Below are 14,502 nucleotides of genomic sequence, written 5' to 3'. Positions count from 1 at the left end.
ATATTGAGCAGCAGGGCTTCTTGCATCCTTGCCACTGTCAAGGTTGAAATGTTCTCTGGTTATTCTTTTTGTGCTCAGCTCTACTACAGTGGCTCAAACACTAAGTACTCTACCTTAATGAACAATCATTTTATCTCCATTAAAGCTGAAAAAACCCCCCGAAAACTTCCTCTAGTCTTTTGGTTCATGCGTGTGTTTATTATCCTTGAGTTTTTCAGCTGCTCCGTTGCAAACCTGCTGATATTTTCACATCTGCCTCTCTGGAGATTAAACAAAACTGCAGCGGAGGTGGACTCTCAGATGTGGAGTGTGCAGGGAAGAGAAAGTGGGGGAATTGCTTAATGGCTGCAAATGTTCACCTGGAAGCTCCCGCTGAAAGCCGGTCAAACTCCTTTGAGGTGACATTTAATTTTCCCGAGCGTGCGGCTCATCGATAAAACCCCTCCTTCCTGTTCAAAAATGAGCACTCAGCGAGCCGGCTCGGCTGCTATCAATAACAAGCCAGCAGACAAAAATACCGTGTCCTCTCTTTGATATAATGCCACGACGATCAGTGCTAAATGCAGCGGGAGGTGAGGATGGCTCTGACAGATACAGGTGAGGGAGGGGGAGTTCACTGCAGGAGGTTCAGCTCTGAGACAAATGGAGTGCTAGAAGCTCAAACTTTTGTCAGGGAAGAAAAACCCCCATCTAGGATCTGATGAGGAAAATGACACAAGTCATTAAAAGGACAAGAGAGAAACAAGCTTGTTTGATCGCCTCTGAGAACCGAGGAGATACAGAAATAATAACTCCAACTACAGAGAGCAAAATGATCTCTCCCACTTGTGTTCTACTTCATGTTTGCAGATAAATTTCCAATTCAGAGGCAGTGAAAATGCCAAAACAGCATCTTTTAGAGGCTTTGCAGTGAGCTGCCGGCGCGCTTCTTGGCCAGCCTTTGCATTGCATTCACATGCGAGTTGTCAAAATGTTTACGAGTTATCCACACATTTCGGTCAGGCTGATGGAGCGCAGGAGCGGCGAGCACATCGGGGAGTCGAAAGTTTAATTAGCCGAGAGTGGGCCGGTCCTAATCCCTGTGGATGAATGTAACTGTAATGACTATTTCCAGCAGCCATATGCTCATGGAGACTTTATCATTTTTCCATCATCGGTGTTTCTGATGGGCAGCACACATCTGCTGGCAGGAAAACAAAGCCTTAAACTTAACCTACAATATCTATTGTAGGCAGCAATGTCAGATCAATGCAGGACTAAAAGTCTCCTAAATCAAGATCAAGCACCCCAAAGTAAGCTCCTCACTTCCTCTTGTGCTGTAATTCTCGGAGATCAGTTTAGTAAGATGAAATAAAAACACCTTTATAGGCTTGTTAGCTAAATCTTCAAACAGTAAACATGAGATAAAACCTCCACATTCCATTAATGTGAAAAATAAACACCTCTTTCGGCAAAAGAGTGAAGCTGGAGCCATCAAAAAGCCAGTCTGATTCGACTTTAAGCTCCACTAAATGTCAGCTCTTTCATCTGTTCTGCAGGAAACTGAGAACAGGCTCTCGGGTTTAATTCAGTGCCAACCTCGAGACGCAAACACATTAGGTCGAGTTGAGTCAAGTGGCGACCAGGCCTGCTCGAGGCGATGCAGCTTTGCCCCCAGCATGCACCAGGGGACGTGTGTTTACACCTGCGATGTGGTCGAAATGAAGCAAGAACTCCGGGGCAAAGATGTCCTTGGAAGTTTGCATGCTGCCAAATGAAATTAAAAATGAATGAGGATAACGGTCACCACTAATTAGTGGTTTCACCTTCTCTTTCAGTTGGTTTGATTGGACAGGAGTTTAATGATTGGTCTCTGTGGGCCACCGTAGATGTTTCTAGGAGCCTGAAAGGACAGGGAATTAAACCGCCCCCAAAAAATGCTGATCGTAAAGACTGTATAAAGTGAAGCCAATGTGGAAGTGAATCACACTTGCAAGGCATCCATTTATTTTCTGTTTTTACTGATTCTGATTCTATTACTGGGAATAATTAAGATACTCTGGATGCTGAGTTGTTGATCCACCAGTGTAAGTGGAAATGTCCCTGTCAGTCCATTTACAGTAATCCCTCAATCCTGTATATATATATATATATATATATATATATGCGCAACTAATTGCGTATTTAAACTGTTTACTTTTTATGGTATGTGTGTGATTTTTCTACCTACCTACCCATCTATCAATCTGTCGACCAACCTACCTACCTATATGCAAACCTATCTGTATGTTCATCTGTCTACCTAACTGCCTAGTTACCTGTCTATCACTCTTTTTGCATACCTACCTGCCTATCCATCTGACTATCTACCCACCTATCGGTCTATCAGCCTGTCTGCCAAACAGTCTTCTTACCTACCTGTCCATCTACCTGAGTCACTTCTAACCACCTGTTTAAGAGTAGGATTATCTTGTAATTTAACCACATTTTAAATAATAAATTTTTTCCCAAACATGACAATGCTAAATCTACCCCTAACCCTAGATGGATCAGGGGGCATCCACACAGGAAAAGAAGTCAATGATCTTCAGCAACCTTAAGCAAAGTGGGCGGATCCCAATGCAAGCTTTTCTGAACTTCAAGGCGAGTGATTGAACTACCAATGAGACCGAAGGCTACAGTTGATTGTTATATCACGGTGTGCTAAATACATTAAAGGGATCTTTTATTTATCTAAATTAATCTTCTCTTAGCTTAAAATGAGCCAGCACAATATCAATGATCAAATTAAAGGCTCAACTCTTTATTGAAAAATCTCCAAATAATATGATGACGAGGCAAATAAAGGAGTATTATGGGCAACCATAATACTGGGACTTCTTCTGTTTTGTAGAAAACATTTAAAACGTCTTTTCTTTAAGTCTGCACACAGAGAAGCACCACGTTCTGCCAACCTGCTCATTTCTGCTCCGCAGAAATAAAGTAATAAATAAAAAAGCCTTCCTCTTGGCATGTGGTCAAGTACATTAGTCTGCAGAAATGCTCTGCCCTCAAATGCCGCCGTTCATCACCGGAGAAATTCATCCGTAAAATATTACAATCGCCACTCTCTCGCCCCCTCGGGATGAATTTCCAGGTAAACGAGGCCCACTAAGTGCTCAGTTTTAGTGTCACTTCCTCCTCCGCGCTGAAGGAGGTTCTTCAGCAAACGGCTGTTTAAGAAGAAGTGGCACTTTGCACATGTCAACCGGTCAGCTTCGGGGGGACAAATCGCCTAAATTTGTGTTTTGATTGCTATAACTCACTTCCGATGTCTCGATTTCCAGCAGGAAAACAGCCAAGCGGTGCTTTACAAAGCATTAAGAGTTGAGTGATGGGGAAAAGTTATTATTCAGGGAAAATGCAAAAGGAGCTAATGGTGACATTAGCAGCATTTATAATTCCATGAAGGAGTTTAGCTCATTTTAAAGTGATAATAGAGGATGTGCTAATGTGACAGAGCTCCATTTTTAAAAGGAAGGAGATAATGAGAATATAATTGGTTGCTTTTGGACTTTTTTCCTCACCAACCCGAAGACTTCAGGTGTAAAAACGCGATTATCTAACTTCAAGGCGGCAACTCGTTCCACGAGGTCATGATGACCAATTTGCAGACTATAAAAACTAAGTATGCCATGTTTTATGGTGTGAACGTGATGTCAGTTTGATCATGATTGGTTCGTGTGGCAAGGTGTGTTAACTGAGATTCAGTGGAGGAGGCTGGGAAGAGGAGGAAAATGAGAGGGAGGAAAAGACAGGAAATAATGAAGGAAAGGGAAAGGACAGAGGAGGAGGATACAAAGGGGGAGTGAAGGTTTATAAGACAGAGGTGAATAAAAGGACAAAAGAGGATAGGGAGGAGAAGAGAAAGAGGACTTGAGGGAGTAAAGAGATGGATGAAGAGTAGGCAGTCAAAATCAAGTGGGAGAAGAGAGCAGGGAAAAAGGATGCAGCAGGGCTGGGAAGGAACAGGAGGGGGAGAATTCCAGAGGGAAAAGAAAGGGGGAAAAGGGAGAATGCAGCAAGAGAAGAGTCAGGAAAAAAGTGCAAAAGGAGGAAGATGTGTCAGGAGGATGCTGAGGCAAAAAGAGAGGAGGACAAGCAGATGAAGAGGAATAGGTGAAAACAGGACAAAAGGTCTCTTGCAGAAGTGTTTAGCATGGAAAACACTCCTGTTAAACCTTGAAGCTGAGAGGGAGAGGATTTTGAGCTTATCAGATGACCTTACTTGCAGGGCTAAAGAGGTGCTGGAGAGGACCGTGCACGCGCATAACAGCGTGTGCACGCGTGACAATAAGCTCTAATTGCCAAATTGCCATTTCCAGTCACTTTTTACTGTGCTGCTGCTGAACTTCTCCTTTTGAACCACCGCTTTAAAGACAGTATATAAAATAATAAAACAAAAAGGTCACGAAGGAAAACATGAAAATGTTGGAGGAAATAAAATAACAATATACACTATACACCATTAAAACAACTTATCAGAGAAAATGCTATTAAATATTAGTAAAACACTATAGAAAGTCATTATGGGGGATAAATGTAAGTAGAAAGTCAGTGTGAAGCAGCGCAACTGAATAAATATATATAACGTGTATCATCATGTGAGTAAAGCCGAATTTGTCTCCATGCACAGTTCTGCTGAGGTAGCCACTAAACTGAGCGGTTAAGTACTTTGAAACAGAGTCAGAGGCTGTAATTCTAAAATTGGTTGTAATGTGAACTGACCTCCCGGCTGGCTGGAATTCCCGTGCGCTCAGAGAACGGTCCGAGTGAAGGTGAAGAGTGGAGCTGATGGAGAGCCGCGCGACGCTTCTTCTTCTGCTTTTCCCCCTTTTTTCCAGCGACATTTGCCTTAAAAAACAACAACAATTTTTTGTTTTTATAAACGGTAAATTAGTGAGAAGAAAAAGTAAGAGCTTGTTTCTAGTCCGAGAAGTTTTTAACCATTACAGGCGAGCTCAACTCCCTTGAACCGTCCGTCTCTGCTCCGCTCTGCCGGAGGACTGGAGACAGACGCTGGAGAGGAGTGGTGACGTCAGGACGAGGGGCGGGGCCATAACACATGCACATACATGCGCACATTGGATGGCTACACTAAAGTAATCTATTACTTTACTGAAGCAGTCTTATGAAAATTGTTTTCGTCTGATTTGTCACATATTCAAACAGAAATGTAAAGTTCACAACTAAAATGAAATTAAAAATGGAATAAAGAATACAAGGTAAAAGTTTGAAACAAAAATTAAGAAATTGAATTAAAAAATAGATTATGAAAATAACAACTGTCAAACAATAGTATAAGAAATAGAATGAAGTAATCAAAGTATCAATAATAGTTAAAAATAAAAAAAGTAAAATAATAAAATATAAAGTAAAAACTTAAATATAATGGAAAAATCTTAAATAAAAGCTAATATTTATAAATAATTATAAATTATAAACTACAAATAAATATTACATTTAGAAATTAAAAATGTAAATATTATTAAATAAAAAGTTACATTTAACTTTAAAGTTAGAATGTGCAGAGTGTATACTAAACATAAAATGAAATTAATCAAAATTAGGCAAAAGTAAAAAATTAAGAGGTAAAAAGGAACAAAACACATAAATTATTAGATAAAATGAATCAAAAGAAAAAGGGGCAAATTTGTGATAATAAAACCCTCAAAAAGCTTAAATGTTGTAAAATGAATTCTAAATTGTAAAAAATAGAAGATAAACAGAACTGATGAAGAGAAATGATAAAGCACAAAGAAAATAAAACATAATATGTTTTTAAAAATAATAAATAAAAAGTTCATCTTATTAAACAGAAATTCCAAAGAAAAGGCAAAAAAAGAAAATTAGTAATAAAATGAATAAAATTTAAAAAAATTTTTTTTTTAAAAAGTATAATAAATATAATCATGAAATGAATCAGAATTATTAAATATAAATATATAAATAAATGTGGCATGCCACTTGACTAACCCTTACCATGTCCATGATACATGTGACATAAAAGGAAGCCAAGTTTCATCTATTTAGTTCCAACACATGTTTCAATTTTCAGTAAACAAAATGAACCTGTTGTTATTTCCATAAATAGAGAATAAAATGTCAATAAACACAATAAAACTGTCCCAGGAGTCAGTAATGATCAGCACTGACTGGGGCTGTCTATAAATAAAGCTGATGGGTTAATGACTCATAGAGCAGGATGGTCCTCTGCTAATGAGCCGCGATTCATAGATGGTTTGGTGACTGAATATTGTCAGCGAGCTAAAATCCCTCTGTGGCTGCTGGGGTCTGGGTGACATTGCGATCAACATTCAGAAAAGTCAGAAAAAAATGAACTGTGCTTTAGTTAGTTCAGAATAAATGCTATATAGTGATATAGCATTTATTCTGTATCCCAAACCTCAGTAATGTGAGCAGAGTTGAGATACTGTCAGCTAGTCAGCCAGCAGGCAAATTAACCAGTCATAAATTAAACTATTCCAAAGCTCACTGACTGACTACTTTTAAGACTAAGTCCACCATCACACACAACAGATCAAATCAAACACCTTTACCAGTCTGAATATAAAGTGGACTGAGGAAAAAAACACAAAAAGATCTGACTTTGATCAAAAAGCTGAGCAAACCGGACTCTCAGAGCTCTTTATGAACAGAGGAGATGAGTGGAAGAGATAAACGCCCACATGCTGCAGTGAGGTATCCTGTTGCCTCTCTGCTACCCCTGCAGTCATGCCTGAGGGAGCTTTTAAAGGCAGCACCCAAAGTCTCCAACAAGCCCGCTAATTAGATCAACAGCTGGAGAAGGAGAAAGGGAGGAAATTAAAATGCAATGCCCCAATTAATCTCAGAAAAAAAACCCCATCAGATTTGTATCCACTGCCTTCAGTTTAGCACTCAAACCTCAAAGCGTCATATTTGTACTTTTGCACGCCATGCTAATTGTGTGAATCCATTTCACATGTGAACACGAAGATAGGATGAATCATTGCGTCTTATTCACAAGTTCTTTATCTTATTCAGTTCTCGCATTCACGTCTTATTTCACAGTTTGGTCACATCCCCCCAAAAAGAAAAAGAAACAACCGGCAGGACTTTAGAAAGCATCGCTCTGTGCATGATGAATGCTGCAGCAGCTTCAGAAACATGAAAGCGCTGTGATTTATCTGACCAAACATCGCATGCTTTCTCACTCTGCTCTGTCAGGGGCCGACGGGGGTGCGATGGATATCTGTAAGGCGAGCTATGAAGTGACTGGAGATCAATGCAATGCTGATATCCATAAAGCAGGCTGAAGTCACCTTGGACCCTCACATTTCAAAAAGCATTTCTAAAAAACATTTTCAGTGTCTCAGACTGTGAATAACTGCAGTTAAATCATACAGGCTGAAGTTTTCATTTTTTTCCACATGACAAAACACATGATGCACTACAGGAAACTGAATCTGAACTGTTTTTGAACAATGAATTATTCACATTTATCTTTGTTTGTGTGTGTGTGTGTTTTCTTCTTTATTTAAATGTATGCTCCAAAAGATTTAGAAAGTGAGAAATTTGCATTGGAAGATGACCTTGAATTTAGAGTTATGTTTCTGTTTTGTTTCTTTTTATGTACTAGTTTTGACATTGACCAGGCAAACTTTCTCCATGTGCATCACCTTGGGAAACACTTTAAATGGCGGCACAGATCTATCTATTTCAAAGCAAACACACTTTAGCTATTTACATGGAATAAATCAGATCAACTCTGATCTTATTTTGGTTGCTTGTTTCTTTTGGGTCCTAACATACATAGAAGTTGAACTACACAGAGTTTTTGTACAGTAAGAGATGTTGGATTGGATTCCTAAGATTTTTGCAGTGACTTGGACAAACTCCTTGGCCAATCATAGCTTTTGGTGTTTCGTTGAATTGCATGTCATCAAGGAAGCACCAAGGACCATCCATCCAATCAATACCAATACCAATCAAAGCTTTATTCGTCACATGCAGGTTGCCCTGCAGTGAAATGCGACGCCCCCCCCCCGACCTTACACATATAGCACAAACATTACATGGGGATACAGGTCGGAGATTGGTAGAATCAGAGAAAAAACATTGAAATGTACACTACAATGGGGAAAGTACAAGAGGAAAAAAAAGAGACCCCTACTCATGCTATGCTTCCATGGTAGGACAGCATGAGAACAGGCCATGTGGTGGTAATGGAGCTTGTTAGAGCAAGAGGGGAGAGATACTGGTTATATAGAGGAAAATTGCACTATTACTGTAAAAATACTGTAAAAATAAAAACAACATCATGAGATTTTTACAGTATTTTCCTGGGGGAAAATTACATTAGAAAAACTTTAAAAAATAAATGATAGTAATTTGCTTCACTTAAGTAGAAGCCTCTACCAATAAAACGCTGTAATCTGGGTTTGAATACAGACTGGGACCTTTCTGTGTGGAATTCTGTGTTCTCCCTGTGTCTATGTGGGTTCTCTCTGGGTACTGCGGCTTCCTGCTATCATCCAAACCATTCACGTTAGGTCAAATGGTGATTTTAAATTGGTTGTAGATCTTAATGATTTTCTGTCTCTCTGTTTTAGCCCTGTGATAGACTTTTGACCTGCCCAAGGTATATGTTGCTTCTCACCCTGTGAAAACTGGGAGATGCTCTGGGGAACTCCAGGTCTCAAGGGCCAGTTTCCTGCAGGTTTTACATATAACCATGGGTCAACACACCTGAATCAAATGATTAGTTCATTACCAGGCCTCTGGAGAACCTCAAGACATGTTGGCTGTATCCCAATTCAGGGTCTTCAGCCTTAAAGTACGCAGCCTCAACAATCCTCAAGGGCCGCGTACTTAAAGACCGCTAAGGCCGGAAGTGCGAGGCTTGTGAAATGGGACGGTCTAGCCTCTGTTGCGCTGCAAAGGTTGCCTAGCAACCATGATACTAACAGCTGGAAACGTGTCATACAGCTTTGTTTGACAGAATTGAAGGAGAAAATCTTTTGTTCATTTGTTTGTTTGTTTCTACATTAGCTTTGATCATTCTCTGTAAGATTAAGCTCAGCTATTGAACGGCGTATATTTTAAAGTAAAGGCTTTAAAACCAAGTTAGTACAAACGTCACTAATGTCACATAACTTTGCCGACATGTGGCCAACAGTAATGTTTTAATGATCTTCGTTATTAAACATTTGCACATAAATAAGTGACATAATATTCAGTATTTAAAGTTTACTCTTCGGGCGCCCCTCATCCGCCGTTTTTTTCGGCAAAATTATCCACACCCACCACCGCGCTATGCATTCTGGGATATGTTGGGCCATGAAGTCTACACCGCCACGTTCTTAAAATTCAGGGGAATTAAGGACGCATTTGAGGGCCGCATTTCGAGCAGCCTTCGAATTGGGACAGCCTTCGTCGCGTCGCGGTGACGTAATCGGCCTTAAAATGCGTCCTTTAAGGCTGCAGACCCTGAATTGGGACACAGCCGTTGAGGAGGTAATTTAGCCATTTAAATCAGCTGTGTTGGTTCAAGGACACATCTAAAACCTGCAGGGACACTGGCCCTCGAGGCCTGGAGTTGCCCACTCCTGATCTAAATCCTGCAGGACACCAGCTCTTGAGGCCTGGAGTTCCCCACCCTTGCACTAGAGGATCCGTGACCCTGAACTGGATAAGAATAGATGGATGGATGGATGGATGGGTGGGTGGATGGATAATCTACCTTTGCAATCATTGTAGTCATGACTAGAAGCAAATTTTTCCAGCAGGGATGTTAAATATAGATAAAGGTAAAACTCCTCAGCAAAAATAAAAAGCAAAACAAAAAACAACAGGCAACCATGAGGTCTGCTGATGTCTATCGTTTAATTTGTATAAATATATTGCAGCAGGGTAAATATTTCTCTTGAAGATTATTTTCTGTCTTGGGAGGCAGTAAAAGCACCTCATGTTTTTCTGCAAAGGTTGCTGATTGCAGTGCAAGATATTATTTAATGGAATTTTAAAAGCGCAGTTTGCTTTGCACATTTCAAGAACATTAAAGGCAAAAATTAAACACTGAGGGTTTTTTTCCCACACAGGAGACGACCCCTGAGAAATCTGGCCCTGAACGCTGGGAGCTGTATGAAGAGGTAAATGTTTTCTGGACACGACACGCTCAGAGCAGCCGTTGCTGCCCTGTAGTTCAGCACTTATTAGAGACCGAGGCTGGATTGGACGCGTCTATTCATGTGGGTTGAATGGGAACTGTGGGACGTGAAAAGGAGGCTTCTATTCATGGCTTTATCGAGGAGCTTCACTATCAGCATGGCTCACTTTGCATCAGAATAACTGAGCGTTTGCTTGTCAGCCAGGTTGGTTATGGGAAGGAACACCAGGAATTTGGTTTTTTCACATGCCACATGCAAAAACAGGAATGCCTGGAAAAAATGTAGTAAGCAGGAGGTTAAAGTAGAAAAAGAAAAGGCAGCAGAGCTTCTCTTAAGATTAGTTGTGTCCCAAATAGTCAGAGATGTTGTAATTTTGTATGTATAAATATACAAAAATAGTTGTTTTTTTTAATTACTGAAAATTTTTAAAATGTAAAATGGACTGGTTCTTATATAGCTGGTTCTTTCCTACTCTGAGCACTCAAAGCACTTTATACATTCAAGCCAGCACTTTTTTTTCGACATGCTTCCTATCTAACATTCAAATTCATTCATACTCTGATGGATGAAAAAATACTACAAAATTAGAATCATAGGGAAATATACCTAGCTAATTTTATGAATGAATGAGCATATATAGGGTCATGAAAATGAATGGACTGTGGAAAACCCCTGGACACAGGCTTACTTTTCCCACAGCATGACAAATAACAATCACTGAATTAGTGATTAAATCAAGCTACAGAAGCTCGTGGAAAAGAGTACATGCAAGATGTTGTTCCACGACTTTAGCTCTCTTTAATGGACATCCAGCTAAAATATTTTTTTGCATTTCCTTTACGCAATTACATAATTGCTAAGTTCAACATCTATGAACTGCATTGGACTTGGTGGTCGGGGTCGATGGAGGGCTCACAGAACCAAGCTCCTGCTTCTGTTTTAGGCAGCAAGCACTGCTTTGGTTATTGTAACGAAGTCTTGTGGTTTGGTTAAATGTAAATGGAGTGTCTGGACTCACTTTGTGTCGGTTCACTAATATGACTCAACAGTTCCCGGTGCGCGAATAAACTACATAATAAACATAAAACCACAAAACAGTCTGCGGTGGATGTTTATTTGTTATTTAGGTAGTTAAAAAGCAGGGTTTATCAGTTGTTATAAAAAAAAAAATCATCTTTGTGCTTTTGCACTGCAGGTCATTTTGGTACAAAACTTATGAATTTGTGACTTTCCATCATGGACATTGAAATATCCAGTCTTATTCCTTCTTCTTTCCCTCTTTACGTCCCCCTTTCTCTTTCACTGTTCTCAGGAGGTCATGTGTTTGAGCCTTTTTTATGACATCTTCTCATCAGTTTCTTGTGTCTGTGAGGACCAGTCCATTCGCTCAATAAGGATCTCTTGGAAGAATCTGAACATCATTTAATGAGATAGAGAAATTAATGTATTTGGTATTTGGTGATTAGACTCTGATGACCCTTTTTAGCTAAATGGAACCAGATAGGATTTAGGAAAGCCCCCCCAGAATCTAGACACTGGTGGTGGTAAAGATGTAGCTCTGACTGAGGTGTCTGTGAGGTGGAGATGGGGAGGAGGTGGGTTGCACAAAGGAGAGTCTGAAAGGGAGAGAGACCACAGATTTAAACGATGCAAAGTGGAGGCTGATTTGTCCAAAGAAGGCAGGCAAGAAGATAGTTGGACTAGAGTAATGATGACAGTATTGAGATTGACAGCGTGAGGAAAAGGTAGTGAGGAAGAGAACAGAAAAACAGGCAGATGACTGATTACTGGTTTTCTTTTTTGAACTTGCACATTAGCTACATTTTAGCTACGTTTTAGCTACGTTTTAGCTCGTGGCCGGAGTCACGTCTTTGTGTTCCTCACTTCCTCTCTTAGCTCTCCACTGTGTGTTGGCTGGGTTTCCTCATATTGTGCAGATCTCTGTGCTCCCTACAATTATACTCAGATCTCTGAATGGAAAAGACTCAACATCTCTTGGAGGAGATCTTGGTTGATAGATTGGTCTGCAAAATTTATAGTTTTTATATGAAATATTCAATCCCAACTAATTTCCCTTCATGATAAAGTTAACTATTGCCATTTGAAAAATAAGGTCTGGAGGTCAGTTAAGCTTCCTTGTTTAGTTTGTAGAAGTTGTTTAATTATTCCTGAGAGGAGGCGATAGTAGACACATGGTACAATAAAGACAAAGTAAACTCTATTATCTATGCAAACAGATGCCTTGTAAATGCACTGGAATTCTTTACAGCTGTATAAAACTTTTTGCAGAGACATCAAGATAATTCATCTTCCGGCTGTCTTCGTTCTATTATGTTCCCTTCCTTTCTTCTTTTTCACAACCCATTTCTGTTTCTCTTGCTTCCAGCTGTCCGTTTACGATGACTCCACACTTGAGGCTGCACAACCTGTTCACAGGAAATTACTTATTCATCATTTCCTCCGTTGAAGCTGTGGAAAGGCCGTGGATTAAAGGCCTGTATCTTCAGGCAAACACACAAATACACACCTGAAATGTGGATGTAGCTTCTTCTGTCCTTAGGCAGCATTTTTCAGGATTTACTAATAATTCCTCGGTAGTAAATTTGCATTTAAGCAAACCATAAAGCATTTCAACAATCCCTTTGAGGTTTGGACACTACCCAGATTTGGAAACCTCTCCTCCCCCCACAAATATCTATTGTTTTTCAGTTTTTTTAAGCGCTCCTGCTTTTGATCCAATTGCAAACTGAAAGCTCCATCTGCAATTTTAAATACAGACAAAACCCACTCTGTCAACATGATGAAATGATGCCACGTTGAAAGAGAAGCCTTTGAATCTTTAAATCCACAAATCCCTGGTTAGTAAATGATTACCATTTCTCTCCCTAGATCCTCTGCATCAACCACGTTTCACATTTTGTGGTGCTGTTATGCAGAGGAACTTACAAAGAGAGCGAGCAGGAAGGGATTTGGATTTTCGCTCAAGGACACTCAGTCAAGATGCAACATGAGCAACAGAGGGTAATGATGTTTTTCCCACATAAATGGATGCATACTCCTTTGGCAGCAGCTTCAAGAGATGCAGATTCATCTCGGAAAATGAAAATGAGGGATGGCTGTTATTGAATGTGTCAGATCATTTGCAGCTTGCTCAGTTCAAGCTAAAGCTCACCATTCATTTTGAAGCATCCCCTGTAAATAGATAGAATAACCTTGTAAATGCCCATTTATAAGAGAGAGCTATGTTTAAGTATTTGTTTGACAGATTTATCAATGTTCCTGCAGTCGAGTGAAGATTCAGATTAATTCCTGTTTGTTTCATTTAAAGGTTAAGAGGCTGTAAGAAAGGCTTGCTAAAGTTGTTTGGGCTCAAGAAACACCTTTCTTCATATCAGCTGACCGACAAAATAACACTAGCAGATTTCTGTAAAACCGAAGAAAACGTGTCAATTTTGATATTTTAAAGTTTAAATAGGTCTGAATAGAGTCCGTGTGTGAGTGTCCTGAGTGATGAGGTTTACACAGACTGTGGCTCAGACTGGTGAGGTGCTATTTATGCTTTATAAACAACCTTTTCAATGTTTCAAGGATAAAAACTGTTCCTGTCTTTCATTTTAATCAATTCATTAGGTGCTGCTGATTATTTGGACGCTAAATCAACCTTTACATGTCCTATCACTTTAGCTCAGAAAGGCCATAACTTTATAAGTACATGCACTTACACTAGACTAGTGTATTTCCTACTTTCTTTTTCCTTTGCCAGTGCGACATGTTCCTAACAAGTTCCAATAAATGCATTTATTTTTGTAATCTAATCTTAAAGACACATGGGACTGAATCTCGTCACAGAGGACTGCATGGATATGACTGATTCCATTAATAGAAAAATACTTTCATATTGACTACTTGTGTTATATGCTTACTCTAGAGTTACATGGAATATAACTATATTATAAGTATATAAGTACATTAAAGTATATTAAAGTATATAAAAAAAATATATACTTACATTAGCATAGTAAAGTTGGAGGATGAATACTAACTTTTCGCACCTGCAATAAAAGTTAACATGAGGGTTCCCAATGGTCAGGGACACATGCAATTGCATGGCAGGAACAAGATGCTGAAAACAAACATAACTTCAGTGAGGAGAACACCTGAGATAATCCATCCCCGACATGAGGTTAGTCATTAATATACTGTATATATAGTGTATATGTAGTAAAATATACTATTTTTAGGGGCTTGTTCAAATTAAAGCATTAAACATGTTAAAAAGGCAACAGCCTTAATGAACACAGTGTAATTTGGAACCGGATGCACGGTTTATATG

The 14,502-nt window shown here is 39.4% G+C and overlaps 1 protein-coding gene across 2 annotated transcripts in view; it reads right to left on the bottom strand.

Annotated features, from left to right (window-relative positions):
- sh3bp4a (SH3-domain binding protein 4a) overlaps window positions 1-5,050 on the bottom strand; it is a 43,920-nt gene extending 38,870 nt beyond the window's left edge. The window contains exons 1-2 of one of the 2 annotated variants that reach the window (XM_005919928.1): window positions 4,966-5,050; window positions 4,747-4,872 (exon numbers count right to left, since the gene is read on the bottom strand). The gene's annotated coding sequence lies outside the window, so the exon portion shown is untranslated. The remainder of the gene's footprint in view (window positions 1-4,746; window positions 4,873-4,965) is intronic. The other variant, XM_005919929.1, reaches the window with a different exon arrangement.
- Window positions 5,051-14,502: the final 9,452 nt, after the last annotated feature.

The sequence above is a fragment of the Haplochromis burtoni genome, unplaced genomic scaffold (genome assembly GCF_018398535.1).
Source record: "Haplochromis burtoni strain Fernald_Lab_line unplaced genomic scaffold, NCSU_Asbu1 Contig_39, whole genome shotgun sequence".
In the NCBI taxonomy this organism is placed as follows: Eukaryota; Metazoa; Chordata; class Actinopteri; order Cichliformes; family Cichlidae; genus Haplochromis; species Haplochromis burtoni.
The sequence above is the reverse complement of the archived record's forward strand: the minus strand, read 5'-3'. Positions and strand labels throughout refer to the sequence as shown.